Source organism: Alexandromys fortis, unplaced genomic scaffold, assembly GCF_014885135.2.
Source record: "Alexandromys fortis isolate MF-2015 unplaced genomic scaffold, M_Fortis_MF-2015_v1.1 scaffold_15, whole genome shotgun sequence".
NCBI classification, from domain to species: Eukaryota; Metazoa; Chordata; class Mammalia; order Rodentia; family Cricetidae; genus Alexandromys; species Alexandromys fortis.
In genome coordinates this window covers 19,610,345-19,626,181 of record NW_026067911.1, presented here as the reverse complement: position 1 = coordinate 19,626,181, position 15,837 = coordinate 19,610,345, and the positions used below count along the sequence as shown (strand labels likewise).

Sequence of the window (15,837 nt, the reverse complement as noted above, 5' to 3'; positions counted from 1 at the left end):
CATCTGCTCCCTTTGGAAATTTTTCACGGAGATTTTTCTTCCTCGATCAAACCTGATTTTTCTTAACCCGAAATAAATCCAGAGCCTTTCATTTTCTGTGGAAATAAAAGCAGAATTTCTTCTCCAAAGTAACACATCTTTTGACTTAAATTTTGAAATCAAGGCATTTGCAAAATATATAGGTTGGATTAATGCAGCAACATTTATAATTAAATGTCTTTCGACAGCTGTTGCTCCTTTCCCAGCAGTCAAACAATTCAAAGACTACACAATAGCACAGTATCCAGACTCTTTGTGTATTTTCCATCATAATGTGGCTTTTTAAAAATATTTCTTTACTTCCTTTTTAAGGACATTATTTTGTATTAAAACTGTCTATGCCTTCTCTTTACTCTCTCAAGCCTATGTATATTTTTAAACACACTGTAAACCATTATAGTTTTTTTTTTTTTAAGTCTGAGTCTGTTTTTACTGCACATCTCTGGATTTTTCTGACCATGTGAGTCTTTAAACCACTAAGAGGCATGGCTAGGACCAAAGCTGAGGTTTTGGTGGCTGGCTTCGCCCCTTCTTTAGCTTCGTGAGAGTCTAGCTTCATGTTGGAGGTACTAGCTGGAGCCATGCTTACTACCCCAACTCTAGGAAGTTTCTGAGTCCACACTGCCACCAAGTAGTGTGCTACCTGCTGCTCATAAACCCCATTTAAGTGTTTGGTGACAGGGCCTCTTAAAAGGGCCATGTGGTTTTTGCTGCTAACTGAGTCAGGAAGCTGTTTCTTAAAGAGCAGTGCCTCTGCTTGTGGCCAGCAAACAGAGCCTATCCAAGGAAAAGCAGTTACCAAGAAGCCAAGTTTGACTCCATTTTTGCTTAGAATTTTGTGTTTAGAGTCCTTTTAAAAGCCTGTTCAGGCTTTATGTTTAAATTCTTGCCAAACGTTTGGGTGCCATATGTAGTATGAGTTCTAGTTGGTCATAATAATAAAACCCCATAGTTAGACATCAGGGTAATGGCTGAAAGATCAGAGAAGTAAAGGAGCCAGCCACTAGAGAGACCTTTGATCTCTACCAAATCCTCAGGCCAAAGTGGGCAAGATCCTGTCTCCACAAATCCTCAGACTGAATGCCCTGAGCTCCTTCCTGTCTCCTCCTGCCTTATTTGCCTCTCTCTGCCCAGCCATATTCCTTCCTGTCTCTGCTGCCCTAGTGCTGGGATTAAAGGTGTATGACTCCCTAGTACTGGGAGAAAAGGCGTGAGCCACCACTGCCTGGCCTTTATGACTACCGAGTTGTTTAGCGCTGCACTCTAATCTAAGGGAAGTTTTATGTGTTAGATCACAAAGTATCACCATATTACTCCTCTGCAAAGGACCTTAAGAGAGGAGAACAAGAGAAAAAAATGTCCAAGCAAGATGTGTGGGTGGGTGGGGTATGGAGGTGGGGTGGGATGAAAGGTGGATTAGATTTACAGCTCTTACCAGAGCACTGTGTCAGGAACCATTTCTTCTGTGGTGAGAATTACTAGGGCTTTGTAAAAGACAGAAGCCACACTGTCTTTGTAGGAAGTGTACCTACAAAGATGCTAATCACTTCCTCACTTCCTTCCTTCTGTCCACGGAACCCAAGTCCAAGGCTTTGCAGACAACATCCTTTTAATGCACATGCTTAAAATCTTCATCTCATTTCTAAGCCGTCGGTGCGGGATTTTTTTTTTTTCTGATTTCATTTGGTTGTGAGTTATTATTACTCTGCCCAGGTCAAGAGAAGGTAATGTTAGAGAGAAAATTGTATGTACTTTTATTGACAGAGTTTATTCTTCCCATTGATTCTCTTACCCCATGCTGGCCTACCTTAGAAAGGACACAAAAGACAAACGGCTGCGAGAGTGTGGCCAGTTCACCCACGCAGTCAGTTTCTGTCAGAGGGACCCTGTACAGAAGAAATATTTGTGCCGTGACTTTGTCTTTGGCAGAAGGGACACCGGGGTATGGCTGATAATATGCCAGAATGACTTTCTTGTTCTGCAAAGGCAGGGAAAGGAATCCTCTGGGGACCTTTCTTCTACCAGAAACTGTAGGGTGTGGTAGGCCGGTAAAGGACAGGGAGACGCAGGTCTTACTGCTCCTGGCACTTCTTCCAGAAACAGCTGGGGACAACGAGTCTGCAGCTGAGGCTGTACTGCCAAGACTGGAAGTGTAAGTGATATTTGCCTTTGGTCATTGACAGGAGCAATTGAACGCAGGAGAAAAAAATTTATTATTTCAATCTTATACTTGGCTCAGTTTGATAAGACATATTTAGAAGCAGATGCCCTTTGGAATCCTCTTTGAATCTCATGAACACAATGAACAAATAAGAACAAAAAGCTGGAATCGCGTAACATCCATTCACTTATCTGTTTATTTAACAAATATTAGAAATCTAAATGTCACATGGTGTTTTATCGGGAAGATGCAGTTGGAGGTAAGGTTAAGGGCTTTTAGACAGAAACATCAGGGAACACTAAGCCGGTGATGGCAGGCAGTTAGTGAAGAGGAGCAAGAAGTCCTGGCAGGGGAGCTGATGAAAACGCCAGGTAGGAAAGTGTGTGGGACATGGAGGGACCAAGTGCCAGAAATCATCAGGGCGGCAAATTAAACGGGAGGGAGCTAGAAAAAGTGAGTAGGAGAGAAGACCGCCCTGTCTCACATTGTCAGCCATGTGAAAGACTTTGGCTCCTTACTTAAGTGCACATAAGTATGTGCATGTGTGTATATGGTATGCGGGGTTTTCATAAGCGAGTGCAGTGCCTGCAGAGGCCAGAAGAAGGTCGCAAATTTCCCTGGAGTTGAAATTACAGGTGGCTATAAAGAACCAACATGGGTACTAGGAACTAAACTCCAGTCCTCTGGAAGAACAGATGTCAGATATTTGTTTTTTTGAGACAGGGTCTCCTCTGTAGCTTTGGAATCTGTTATGAAATTAGCTCTTGTAGACCAGGCTGGCCTCGAACTCACAGAGATCTGCCTGCCTCTGCCTCCAGAGTGCTGGGATTAACGGCATGCGCCACCACCACTGTCCGGGAACAGATGCTCTTAACTGCTGTCTCTTCTCTTCAGTCTCTTCAAGTAAAAGTTAAAGGTGTAGACTGTAAGTTGGTTGGTGTCTCTTGGCAGAATATTTTTTTTAATGCACAAATACAAAATAAATACAAGTCAACAGATGTTGCTGTTGATTAGCAATGAAGTGTCTGTGGTGTGAAAACTGTTTTCCAACGGAATCAAGCAACATAGAGTAGTGTGTCCACGTGACTAAGGTTGCCGAAAGGGCCCTACAATCATTTAGACGCCTAACTGGCCAGTATCCACAGGGGACAACTGCTCATCTCTCTAGAGTGGGACAATTTACATTTCTACGGATAAGAAGAGTTGGCACTGTTGTCAGTTTTGGGTCCTAGTATAAGGTTCTCTCTCCTCTGTTTTTTTAAAATTAATTTTTTTGTGTTGGCATGCATGCAAAGCACTCATGCTATCATGATGTCTGCACAGATATGTTAAGTACACGTCTGAAATTAATCGAACCGACAGGTTGAGCTAGCTAGACAGTACCCCTTATACTATGTGCTGATTACTTATTCTGAAAATACCCCTTACACGCTAAGAGACTCAACTTTTGCTGAACCTCATAGTCAGAGTTAATAATATACCTTGAGGTCACTTAAGACTTAAGACTGCAATCCTGCTATGTACTCAAACTGTTTGTTTAACTTGCTTTTAAGAGAACAACGTAACAGCCAATCTTCCTTGCCTTGGATTCCCACGTAATCAATGTTTACAACCTAAGATAGTGCACAGCTATGACCCCGTTATGTACTCTTCCACGCCCTGGTCTGGAGTAAGGCTGTCGAGAGTTAGCTCAAGCCAAGGCTCTCTCAAGCACCCCGATGAACTGTGTCCTTGCCTAGGGGCAGACTTGGCAAGGTCCCAGCTGGGGCTGGGGACCAGGGAGTTAAGACTTCAGTTCCTGGGAACCCAGTTTTCTCCCCTGAAGAGCTGTGGTTCTCAGCTCTAAGGCAACAGTGTCTGAGGTTTCCTGTATTCTCTTTAGCAGTGTTATCTGACTTAGCTCTATGGTGACCTTGGCCCACACTCTGCTAATAGTAAGATGCTACACTTCATAATAAATGTGTACTTGGAACAAGATAGTGCTTGTGCAAGACCTCCCGACTCTAGCATTTCTGTCTTCTCTATCTTCTCGTCTCCTCACCTTCCCACTTAGGACCCTGTCACTGAAGAATAACCTGCTGGTCCAGGTCTTAATGCATATGTGTTGCGATAATCATTTGCCAGAAACATTAAGCCTAGGCTGAAAGTAGTCGTATAAAACGAGCATCTTATCTACCATCAATGTTGAAAGTGCCGCATGCAGATATTGCTCGATCAACAGTGACGCTTGTAACACTGTTTGTCATCTGGGTCAGTGGGGTCAGCTGGAGTCAGTGACTTCATCCCTTGTAAAACCCTGTTAAAGATTCCTGTAAATTATCCCTCATTCTTTCCCCATGTGATGCTTTCTGGGATGTTCCATAAATACAGAGTCCTCATTAGGGCAGACGCTCTCAGAGACAGACTCATAAGACAGCATTCAGGCCAGCACAGACTCAGACTCACACAGCAGACAGAAAATAGTGGGGGGACACAGGGAGAGAGAAATCCAGAATTCAAGTTTGGCCTCCCACTCAGTTAAGTTACTCCGAGGGAAACTGGTTTTCATTTGTTTTCTTAAGGCTACACCAACACATTTTTGGTGGCTCTGCGTTATCACTAATGCATTCAAACCCGACTGCCTTGGTAGCCATGTGAGATAAGTCAGCATGGAGGTCAGCCGCATGGTGGACAAGCAACCTTATGGTGGACAACAGGGCCTTTAGAGAAAGAGCAAGGAAACCCAACGTGTCAGGGAAAGCGTGTGTAGACCAAAGATAGAAAGATGAAAATGGGAAGTTGCATTTTTCACTAATAATTCAGAACAGCAGGTAGACTTTCAAAGCTGTATAGCTTGAATAGATGCCTATTTCAAATCCTTTCTAGTTCTTTTTTTTAATTTAATTTAATTTTTTTTTATTTTTGAGACAGGGTTTCTCTGTAGCTTTTGGTTCCTGTCCTGGAACTAGCTCTTCTAGACCAGGCTGGCCTCGAACTCACAGAGATCTGCCTGCCTCTGCCTCTCGAGTGCTGGGATTAAAAGCGTGCGCCACCACCACCCGGCCTTTCTAGTTCTTGACACTACTCAGATACTGAGGATAATTTTCTCAGAGTTTGGCATGGGAAGGATGTTGGATGTAAGCATCCTCTAAGGTGGTCCCTCATCCTGCTTGCCCATTGACGATATTCATGCATTGTCTAATTCCTGACTTTTGACTAGGGGTGTGATGTTGTGAGTCACTTTTCACTAATGCAACATGACAAAGCCGATGTACAGTCACTGCCGTGATTAGGTTACTAAAGCCTCCAGTACCCAGGGTGTCCTCTGTTCTCTCCTGTTCTGTGTGGCAGAGTCAGTTGTAGTCACGTGAGGCCAGGAGCTGTTGCATCTCCCAGCAGTCACTTGGTGAGTTTGGATAGTTGGACGATTGACAGGATCTAGGGACTGGGTTTGGAATTAGCTGTTCCTCTAGGGTATGAGGTGGTTGTAGCCTAAGCCAGTGGGCTCAGCCAACCTTGACTGTGGTCTTGTGAGGAACTGTGGAATGGCGGACCATGGCTGTACCTGCAGACCCCAGTTCCACAGGATGGGGAATAAGCAAAGCTGTTTGCTTGAAGTTGCCAAGTACTGAGGGAACCGCCTGGTTGTCCATAGATACCCAATGCAGAATCCATAAATTCACCGGTGACTGATGGATCAGGAGATTTATAGACATCTTAAAATTTCATTTGCTGTAAGGATTTTGGAGCTGTGTAAGACTGAGAAACCCCAAGCTCATTATTATAATTTTGGTGAAGTATCTTAACTGGAATTGTTTAGCTCCCCAAGCAACGGGCCCGGCTCCAGACTCTGAGTTTCTTTTTAACACACAGGCCAGGGCTCAAATCATCCTTTACTCAAGTTTTCCACAAACATTAATTAATCATGTACTTGGCTCTGAGGACGAAAGGAAGATATATTGTTTCCTACCCCCCAGAAGTTTATGCTGGAATGAAGTCAGTCTACAGAAAAGTAAGTTAAAATGCAGAATGAAGATGGTAGAGCCATATACTGAAAGTGTCACACCCTAGGCTGCTACACACACACACACACACACACACACACACACACACACAGCACACACGGTATGTATTAAGAGTGAGGTGACTCTTAGGTGACAATTCCTAATGTTTGTCATTTGACCACATTCTGGAATTCCTAGGGAGAGGCCGGAGATGTAGGTCAGTTACTGGAGTGCTTGCTTAGCAAGTGCAAGGCTTCAGATTTAGTCCTTAGCATCAAACGGAAATGGGCCATGGTGGCAATCTGATCCCAGCATCGGGAGTTCATGGTTATCCCTGGCCACAGAGCACTTTTGAGGCCAGTCTGGGCAACATGTGTTAAACTTTGACTGCAAACAAACACAGATTCCTGGAGAGAAGCTGTACTACCGCCCACACTCAATCCACTCTAATCTTAACTTGATGCCTTATGGCCCATCAACCATTATATATATCTGATATAAATCAGTTGATTTTAAGACTGTGTATATATACACAACAGATTATTATTCCTCCTTTAAAAGGAGACAGATAATATTATTGTGGAAGTGTGAATGAACCCATAACATATTGTGCTAGATGAAATAAGCCAGACACAGAGAAAAACACCACACTATGTCACTTATTTGTGTGTTCTTTTTTGGTGTGTGTGTGGGGGAGAGGGTTTATTTCATGTTATATCTTGTAGTCCATCCTGCCAAGGCAGGAACTGGAGACAGGAATTTGGAGGCAGGAACCTGGAGGCAGGAACCTAGGGGCAGGAACTGGCACTGGATTGCTTCTGCTCGGTAAGGATTAAATTTCTTTTGGCACTTGCAACAGAGTTGTTTGACATAAACTTCATCGGTGCCAGAGGTGGCCTGCATAGAAGCATTCTCCTATCTGGTTACCATTTTTACAGTGAAAATAGCTGTATTTGGTTCCCAAACAGGTTGTTTTCCTGTTCTGAGAGCCGGGGGCATCTTTCTCCTGGTCTTCCTTCATCTGTGGGAGTTTCTCCTGCTTGCCACTATCTGACCTCAAAGTAAGTGGCAGCAGCTGACTGGCCTCTGCAGGTCCTGTAAGTTCTCAGCTTCCTCTGCCTTTCTCATCCTTGGGTAGCTGGATCAAGGCCCTCAGGAAAACTTCTGTGGGCTTCCAGAGGCTGGTTATGTCCCAGAGGGAGCTGCTGTGCAGAGTCTGAGGCCCCAGGGAGCATTGTACCTTGTCTGCCCGAAGGCTCACCTGTACACCTCCTTAGGGTTGGCCTTGCATGGCTGTTGTTATCATCCAGGCAAACATCTACCTGTGTTCTTTAAACAATAAGATCATCGAAGCAGATAATGCAATGGTGGTTCCCAGAAATTGGAGTATGGCAGAAGTGGGGAGACGGTAGTCAAAGGGTACAAGCGTTTCAGCAAGCCAAGAGGAGTAAATCCCAAGTATTTGAGGTAAGGGACATTTTGAATGAATTTCACTCAATCATGCTCTTGTATGACAGATTAAAGTTTTACTTTGCACCTATAAATACATAATTATAAATTTCCATCGTTCAATTAAAAATAAATATATGGGGGCTAGAGAGATGGCTCAGCATTTAAGAACCTTGACCACTCTTCCAGAGGACCAGGGTTTGAGCCCCAGCACCCACATGACAATTCACAAGTTTCAAGGGATCTGCCCCCCTCTTCTGGCCTCCTTGAGTACTGCAAGCTTGTGCTTCACACTCATATGTGTAAAGTAAAATAAAGTAAAAAAAATTAAAAAAAACACATATTGCTCTTGCAGAAACCCTAAGCTTAATTCTCAACACCCATGTCAGGTAGTTCACAGTCATCTGAAACTCCTGTTTCAGAGAGTGTGATGTGCCCCACTGAACACCACCTGTTCTTTCTTTCTTTCTTTCTTTCTTTCTTTCTTTCTTTCTTTCTTTCTATTTCTATCTATCTATCTATCTATCTATCTATCTATCTATCTATCTATCTATCTACCTATCTATTATATATGTAAACTAAAACTAACAAAAAATAAATCTTAAAATAAATATATGGGTGTTGATCTTTTGTGGCTGTGACAGGATTCCTGACATAAACAACCCAAGGGAGGGAATATTTTTTTATCTCTTATTTCCAGAAGTTTGGGCCCTTGGAGGGAAGGGATATGCTGTGAAGCTGCTCACTCACTTCCTGGCAATGGGGAAGCCAAGACAGGAAGTTGTTCCTGTGGTTGTTCAATAAGCCTGTTCATTAGAGCCCATTCCCCAGGATCTGAGATGGTGCCACTCACATTTAGTGTGGGTCTTCCCAACTTGTACTGGATTGTTTTATGTCAGTTTGACACAAGCTTAAGTCTTCTGAAGGGAAGGAGCAAGGAACCTCAGGTAAGAAATTGCCTCTGTAAGATCTGGCTGCAGGCAAGCCTGTAGGACATTTCCTTAATTAGTGATTGGCGGGAGAGAGCCCAGCCCATTGTGGGTAGCGGTGACAGTTCACAAGCAAGTTCTGAGGAGCAAGCGCCATCCGTGGCCTCTGCATCAGTTCCTGCCTCCAGGTTCCTGCCCTGTTTGAATTCCTGCCCTGACCTCTTTTGATGATGAGCAATGATGTGGAAGCATAAGCCAAATAAACCCTTTCCTGCTCAAGTTGCTTCGGCCATGATGTTTCATCTCAGTAATAGTCGCCTTGACTAAGACACCACTTCAGTCAATCCTCTCTGTGTAGCCCTTGATGCCTGGAACTCACTCTGTAAGACAGGCTGCCCTCAAACTCACACTGCCTCTGCCTCCTGAGGGCTGGGATTAAAAGTATGCTCCACCACAACTGGCAATCTCTTTTACATACATACAATGCAGCTATAGCTCTATTATAGCCTTACTCACAAGCAGGGTAGGTCAGGACCCACATCACATTAAGTAATCCAGACTGTTTGGGGAACCAAATAACACAGAACAGGAAGACAGAGGAGGAGAGGAGAGGAGAGGAAAGGTGAGGAGAGGAGAGAGAGAGAGAGAGAGAGAGAGAGAGAGAGAGAGAGAGAGAGGAAGAGAGGAAGAGGGGAAAGAGAGGAGACGGAAAATAGAGAGAGGGAAGAGAGGAGAAGGAAGATGGACAGACAGACAGAGAGGGGAGAAGAGAGGAGATGGAAGAAGAGGGGGCAAGGTGGAAGACTGAGAGAGCATATGAAAACAGCAGGGTTGTACAGAGAATGAATAAGTGGGGAAGGGAAGCCCACGAGCTCGGGAAGTTATGGCAGTGGAGGATCTAAGAAAAACTAGGATGCTGGCTTGGATTCTGAAATGTGTAACAGGTGCTTGCAGTACCCAGGAAGCCCAGAGGCCAGCAATGCTTCGGTAGGCTAATGGGTACTACAGATAGCCATGTGTCTCTTTTGCTTCTTGGAATTTGGGGTAATGGAGTTTCTTTTGGACCTGACAAATACCTTATCCCTTCAAGAATTCTGTTATTACTTAAGCTTTAAAATGAAGTCTTCAAAAGTCTTCCAATAGATCGAAAATACTTAACTGAAGAGAATAACCCTTGCACGTTTTCTAAGAAGTCTCCAGTCATGGCTCCCGTGAGCGAACTGTACTTACTCCTTACTATGTAGTCTTTGCTTCCTCGGCAATCTCACACACTGTTGCTGCTGCGTTGTTCACACTGGAGTTCGCGACTCAACACCTCTGTTCACTTCTCCTCATTGTTAAATGAAAGCGGCATTTGGCTTGAAGCTTTTGCCTGCTTATACCCTGAGCTGTCTTCAGTGAGACCGGCAACTTTGTGGGAACTGAGCTGCAGGACAGTCCCAAGGGCTGGATTTAATGTGGTATCAGAGACTCTGGAAAAGAGGCAGAAGGAAGGAGTGAAGTCCATGGTAGGTAGGTAACTGGGAAAACACAGAAAACACAGAAAGCTGGGATGAGAAGGAAACAGGAACCACACCAGAGGGTGGGAGTGACAGAGCCTAGAACGGTGTCTGTATACTGGAGGTTGCTGACAGTTTTATTATGACATGCACTAGATTCCTCTGAGAAGAGGAAACTTAGTTGAGAAAATGCCCATCAGATTGGCCTGTAGGCATGTCTATGGAGCATTTTATTAATTAAAATGTGTGTGTGGTGGTGGTGGGGGGGCGAGTGAGGCCTGTGTCATCCCTGGACAAGTCCTGGTGTGTATAGAAAACGTGTAAACGGAGATTGCTCGTTTGTTTCCCAGCTGCCCAAACCTGAATAATCACACAGAAACTATTAATTACAACACTGTTTGGCCAGTGGCTCAAGTGTATTCCTAGCTAGCTCTTATATCTTAAATTAACCCATTTCTATTAATCTGTGTATTGCCACGAGTCTGTGGTTTACTGGTAAAAGTTTTGGGCATCTTTCTCTTTCAGCAGCTACATGACATCTTTTGATTTTGCCTACTCTCTCTCTATGTCTCTGTTCAGATTTCATGCCTGGCTTTACTCTGCTAGGCCATTGGCCAAAAAAGCTTTATTCATCAATCAATAAAGCAACACATATATAGAAGGACATCCCACATCACAAGCAGGCTGAACAAGCCATGTGGAGCAAGACAGGAAGCAGCAGTTCTCTACCATGTCTGCTTCAGTTTCTGCCTCCAGGTTCCTGCCTCGGCTTCCCTCAGTGATGGGGTATGACCTCTATCTATAAGCTGAAATAAGACCCTTCCTCCCCAGGTTGGTATTGCTCAGTGTTTTATCATAACAACTGAAGGCAAATTGGGACAGAGGTGACCACAATGTTAACTCCTGTCGGAAAGATGACTCTGAAGTGCTCTAGACCAACATCTAGAAGGCCATGTTTACAGGCAGCCTGGGCAGAGAGTTCAGGGCTCTGATCAGGGGTCCTGGTAAGAATATATCACCTCCTCTCTATCTGAAACCAACTGCTCACTATTAAAAGTGCAAAGGATCAGGAAGACACTCGAGTCCACATGTTCATATACATCCATAAGTTATTCACACGTCTCAACAATAGAGGAGTCAACAGTTAGATGTGAGTAGCAGGGAACTCTGACCAGAAAAAAATTATTTTCTGTATCTACTCATATTCTATCTGTTCAAGAAAATTTCAAATTGAGAGCATTGGGGAATGGCCCCCAGAACACACAAAGTCCACAGTTTTCAGGTAAGGAAACAGAGAAAGTTGCTCCCTGTCATTCTGTTTGATTTTGTCAGGTTCCTCAGTGCTTTAAAGCTGTTCGCCCTATATCATGTGATTCTAAACTTTTAATTAAGTTGGATTCTAATAATTTACTTGATCATTACTATGTAGACTATTTGAATATCATAAAGAAAATGATGTAGCTGATAGTCAGCTTTGGTATCTTTAAGCCAGGCATAAAATTTTAAAAACATTTACTTATTTTTATTATTTGTGTTTGCCTCCTTCTTGTGTGTACATGCACCATGAGTGTGTAGTACCTACAAAGTCCAGAAGAGGGCGTCGGATCTCTCAGAACTAGAGTTACAGATGATTGTGAGGTACCATGTGAGTTGTGGGAATTGACCCTGGGTCCTCTGGGAGAGCAGCCAATGGTCTTAACCACTGAGTTACCTTTCCAGCCCTTAGGTCTTTCTTCTCTATGTACTCATTCAGTGTTATACATTTCCCTCTAAGTTTTGTTACTGAATCCCACACATTTTGATGAGTTGCCTTTTTCTTTAATGCAAAATGCTTATTTGTTTTCAATTCCTTTTCTACTTGTTGCTATTTAGGGTTACTCAGGTCCCTTTCTGTCGCTGACACTTAGTCCAAATTTACCTTAGTCTGAGAGACAGTGAGTGTCTTATAATCCTTTTATTTTCTAAGATCCTTTTGTGGCCCAGAATACGGTCTACTTTGGCAAATGTCCAGTGTGAACTTGGGAGTCACGTGTAACATGCTGTTGGATGAATTCGCCTCTAGATATCTAGATCTAGTTGATTGAAGCTGTAGCTGAATTCTGTTTTAGCACAATGTCTTTTTTTTTTAAAAGGTTAGAGGCCTTTTAGTGTGTCCTGTACTTTTTTCTTGGCAGTAGGACAGCGTGCACTGGTGTAGGGTGCTGCTGTGGGTGGGTGTTGAGAAACACAGCCGCAAGGTGCTCCTGGGACATACCCTGAGTTCTCAGGCTTCTAGCAATCTCGGCCCGAGCTTCCAGCAGCTTCCATAGCATCCTTGAGTTGGCATTTTTCTTCCTCCTGGTCACTCAGATTCAGATAAAACCTGCACAAGGCAGTTTCTCCAGAGGGCAGGCCATATTAAGAACAGAATTAGCCAAGAATGACTCTTTTCCCTGAGCTGGAATTATGAATGAGTTTTTCCTCAAATATTTACGGTAAGGATCAGATGAAGCTTTCAGAAATAAAAGTGACAGTTGTGTCAGGCCATACTGTGGCTGGTCTTTTCAGTGTCCAGAATGTGTCTCTGAGCCTGCAGTGAGCAGTAGGTTGGTTCCAAAAATACTATACAACACCTTCATTTATTACTGTTGGTCCATTTGAATAGCCCTGATGTTCTAGGCAGGAAAATGGCATTGTTGTTGCTGTGGCTGTACCACCTGACGTGAGCACCTCATGCTCCTGTGGTCTGAGATAGAAAGCACACACGGAAGCAACCTGGGATTTGAACTTCACAGTGTGGAGAGTTGCTGCCTGCCAGCCGTGCACACTCCTGCACACGGTGGACATATTAGTAACATGTCTGCCACAGGGTTGTTATTTCAGAGAAGACGGAAAATATATTTTGCGCTCCAGAAACTCTAGTCTACTTAGCATTAGCTCTAGGACTACAGTCTAATGTTGTTTTTTGAGACAGTGTTTCTTTGGCTGTCCTGGAATTTGAGCTGTAGACTAGGCTGGCCTTGAACTCAAAGAGATCTGTTTCCCAATTGCCAAGATTAAAGGCATGCGCCGCTACTGCCCGGCTTAGAGTCTGATTCTTAAGGAATTTTCTAATACTAATAGATAGAAAACTCAAACACAAACATAGAAGAGGAGTTTATTGGTTCCCACGACTCCAAATTGAAGAGGAATGTCTGTTGTAGGAGACGATGTCGTCGGGTCCCACTGTCTGTCCTTTCAGTACCTGCGGCTCCATCGTACCACGGACCGTGCCAGTCCGTGTCAGCTGCCGTAGACTAGACAATAGGCCGTTCTGCTAAGAATGAATTTCTTTCTAGTAGTTTCTCTGTAAACCACAGGGTTCGCCCTAATTGGCCCCAGTTAGATGGCATGCTCATTTCTATAATGAACTGGTTAAAATGACTGACTCAACATGAGTCACAGGAGCCTTCTCCAGGGCCTGGTGGCATAGCATTGTGGGACACAGAACCCAGAAGACAGAAGCAGGCACTGGGGGAGGGGGGTGGGTGGGTAAAAAAAAGCCGTTCTATGAGGGACACTCAGTGTTTCTGAGATGATGCCGTTTATTCCGAGTATGCTGGACCCAGGAGAAAAAGCTTTCACAGAAGAACTGCTTGTTGGTTTTAGTCATCTTCTCGTACTTCTTGTTTGTCTGAAGCTCATAATTATAACGTGCGGCGCATCTCTCCTCCTCTCTGGCAGCTGGCTGCTCGCATCTGTTTTGAGTTGAGTGATGTATAGGAAAACCACATTCTCCTGGGGAGGGAACGTGGCAAGCCTCTCTCCCTGGGTCTGCTGAGCACGTTCTTAGTTTTAGCTTGAGGGGAAGATTTATACATGACCCCAGCCAGCATTCACCCTGAAACTGCAGAAGATTTAAGGTTTCGTTGTGCTAAAGCGCTTTTCCACGGCTAAACGGAACGTTCTCTGCTCACAAAGCTGTTCCGATGCACACAGACTTGGCACGCTACAGCAGTAGTGTGGGTGAAATTATAGTTTTTAAAGCGAATTTTATGTCTATTTGCTTACTTTAACACTAGTGCTAAATGAAGCCAATTAAAACTTAAGTAACATTTATTTTCTGAATCCGGTTAAAGCACAGCCATAGGTAGGTACTCATTGCCTCCAGCCCCCTCTTCCTGGGTGCTCCCGGAGCCTTAGGTGTAGAGGCTGTGTTGGAGCCGGGCATCCCAAGGTCAGCTGTTCTCTGTATTTTGACCAGTTGGGGAAGTTTTTTTTTTTTTAATGATCTGTCTCTTTCAAAAAAAGGAGCAAGAGATTTGATTTGATTTGATGTCCTGTAATATACGAGAGAACGTTTTTTAAAAAGTGGATTGTTCTCCCCAGCCCTGTGAACCAATCCTTAAAAATATGTGTATATGACAATGAAGCTGCCCCTGTGAAAGAATCAACACTGGTATCCCAAACAAGACCCACACAATGCCAAGAGCCAACGTGCCCAAGTGGATGGTTTTCCCTCCAGTTGAGCCTGTGACTCTACCTGGGCCACAATTCTTCCCTTTGTGAATTTAGGGCAGTAACAGCTGTGATGTCAGAGGGTTTTTAATTTAAATGAGATAATAAATGCAGTGCCCACCACGTGGAATCACCACATCAATGAAGCATGGTTATTGTAGACAGCATCTGGGCTCCATTATGAGCCCCCCAGAGCATATAGAAGACATTTACTTACTCAGTTTTCATCAGTTCTAAAAGAGATACCCCTGGGCTTTCTCTTTAATTAGCTATGCTCTACTTTCTTTTAAATTTCATTACCCAGTATTATGACAAATGGTTAAATACAAATACCAAATAAAAGTAAAAATACATGTTCTGATTGGGAGACAAGGGTCGGGGAACTAATACTAAAGGGATGGGTTTTATGGATTATAGGATAGGGGGAAGAGTATTGGAGAATCTGGGCTCAGAGCAGAACATTTTGACTTGGGTCACCCTCTTCAGGAACAGTGCACTGGGACAGTCACCAGTGTTTGTGTAGTGTGCAACAAAGGGTCCTTCTCTGCCATCCCTGGGCTGTGCGGCTGGTACCAAAGGGCCCAAGAAGAAAATACTACTATTGAAATGGTGGGAACACAGCTGAGCAGGCCACTACACTGGGCTCAAGAGCACTTGAAGAAGGCTCTTACTTTATTTCCTCTGATGGTTGTGTTAGCACTGGTATTGAGAAAATGACGTCCTTCATGGAGAGATCTTGGAGGAAGTGAAATTCTGTCAAACTGCAAAGTCAAGGCAGGATGAAAGTGCTGGAATAACATAAGGCCAGGACAACAAGACGGAGACCAAGCAGTGATCTGGTCCAGTCATTCACCACCACGGCTTCCCAGTCTTTAAAGTTACCTGGGCCTGGGCTGTTCTGCATACTTTAGGTGCCAGAGCCACCTCAGTTTTCATCTTGCCCTTCTAGACAACATGGCCAATGACCCCCATTTTGCAGGAGAATAGTTTTCACCCCAGAAAAATGTCTTACAAAAAACAACATGCCTTTTCACCATAGATGTTAGGAGGGATCGAAAACATCTATCCTTTCTATCTATCTATCTATCTATCTATCTATCTATCTATCTATCTATCTATCTATCATCACCTGCCTGTCATCCATCTATCTATCTATCTATCTATCTATCTATCTATCTATCTATCTATCTATCTATCTATCATCTATCTATCTATCTGCTATCCATTATCTATCTATCTATCTATCTATCTATCTATCTATCTATCTATCTATCTATCTGTCATCTATCTATTCATCATCT

At 43.7% G+C, this 15,837-nt stretch overlaps 1 pseudogene; it reads right to left on the bottom strand.

Moving 5' to 3' along the window:
* Window positions 1-5,685: 5,685 nt before the first annotated feature.
* LOC126499219 (ZAR1-like protein) lies at window positions 5,686-13,295 on the bottom strand (annotated as a pseudogene).
* Between the last annotated feature and the right edge of the window lie 2,542 nt (window positions 13,296-15,837).